We start from the raw sequence: 1,769 nt of genomic DNA, 5'->3' as shown, positions 1-1,769 counted from the left end.
TTAGCTGGCCGGATAAAGTACCTTCCGACCGCGAAGCTGGGAGATTTTTCGGGCCGAGTAGATTGCCCGCAACGCACTGTGCCGGAGCAGGTGTGGTAGGACACGGGGGTGGGATGATAAGGCCAAAGTGCAGTCGGTCAGCCCTCGGGTACATGTGGTTCCTGGCAAACTCGAGATACCTGGAAAGTTGACTCGGTGATCAATATCTCACTTTAGCGGGTGAGTGAGGTTTGTGTAAGGAATAAATCACCAGCTGGCTAGGAATCGATTCGAATCGCCATCGCTCCTAGATAGTGAGCACTTGACTCGAGTTACTGCATCGTAGTAATTATTATGGAACAATGATGGTTATCTGGATGGTACGGGATATGCTAAATATAAATTGGTAACTGGATGTTATTGGTTAATCAAGTGATTGCTATAGTACAGGTGCTTACCTAGATGGATAGGTCATAATAAAGATGATGCAAAGTACTTAAAATGGTTTCTTCATGATAGCTTATGCTTTTCGCAAACAAGTCAGCTAGCCCACTAAAGAAAGCCTTGCATAATCCTTGTTGTCGCTTTATTTTGGTTTAAGACGGGTAAGTCTGGCTGAGTACATTCGAGTACTCAGGGTTTATCCCACCTTGTTGCAGGTGATGTTCTCGACCTATTGATGATGGTGGCTAACCACCGGTGGGCTCGGTGATTCTATACTTACTTCTCATCTATATACTTTTGTCGGATGATGTCACTATGCTAGCAATATATTTGGAACTTATATTAATGTAATCATTTGAAAGCTATGTTGTTTTCACTAATCGGTTTTGAAACCCCAAACTTGTACTACTATTTGTTAACTCCTTTGTAATATTATTTCCGCTGCAACCCGATGTATGTGATGTGTATTTGCTTAATCACGCGATCTTGGTTGTAATGTTGATTTACCGAGGTCTTTCGGGACACTCGGCGGACTACCGGGTTTATATGAGTGAAAGTATGGGTGTGTCAACGTGTTAGCGGGGACAACCGTACTTGATCTTGTATAAATTGGGCGGTTCTGTCACACCAAGTACACCAATGACATGTTGAAGAAGTTTGACATGGACAAAGCCAAGCCCATCAAGACACCTATGCCAACCAATGGACATCTTGACCTTGATCAAGGAGGAAAGGACATCGATCAAAAGGTATATCACTCCATGATTGGATCCCTCCTTTACCTTTGTGCATCTAGGCCCAATATTATGCTTAGTGTGTGCATGTGTGCAAGATTTCAAGCTAATCCGAAAGAATGTCATTTGATGGCCGTTAAGAGAATTTTTTGATATTTAGTGCACACTCCTAATCTTAGCTTGTGGTATCCTAAAGGCTCCACTTTTGAGTTACTTGGCTATTCTAATTCGAATTATGCTGGTTGTAAAGTAAACCGAAAAAGTACCACTAGGACTTGTCAATTTATTGGTAGGTCTTTGGTGTCTTGGAGCTCTAAGAAGCAAAACTCCATTGCTTTGTCCACCGCCAAAGCCGAGTATGTGGCGGCCAGTGCATGCTGTGCCCAACTACTTTGGATGAAGCAAACTCTAAAAGACTTTGGTTGTGAGCTAACCAAGATTCCCTTTTTGTGTGACAATGAGAGTGCCATTAAGTTGGCAAACAACCCCATAAACCACTCTCGAACAAAGCACATAGACATCTGCATCACATTTTGAGAGACTACGAAGCCAAAGGAGATATCACAACTCATTATGTGAGCACCGAAAAGCAACTAGCCGATATCTTCACAA

The 1,769-nt window shown here is 42.7% G+C and overlaps 1 pseudogene; it reads left to right on the top strand.

The window, feature by feature from the left end:
• Positions 1 to 1,085: 1,085 nt before the first annotated feature.
• On the top strand, positions 1,086 to 1,544 carry LOC136467033 (secreted RxLR effector protein 161-like; annotated as a pseudogene).
• Positions 1,545 to 1,769: the final 225 nt, after the last annotated feature.

The sequence above is a fragment of the Miscanthus floridulus genome, chromosome 7, assembly GCF_019320115.1.
Source record: "Miscanthus floridulus cultivar M001 chromosome 7, ASM1932011v1, whole genome shotgun sequence".
Lineage (NCBI taxonomy): Eukaryota > Viridiplantae > Streptophyta > Magnoliopsida > Poales > Poaceae > Miscanthus > Miscanthus floridulus.
The sequence above is the reverse complement of the archived record's forward strand: the minus strand, read 5'-3'. Positions and strand labels throughout refer to the sequence as shown.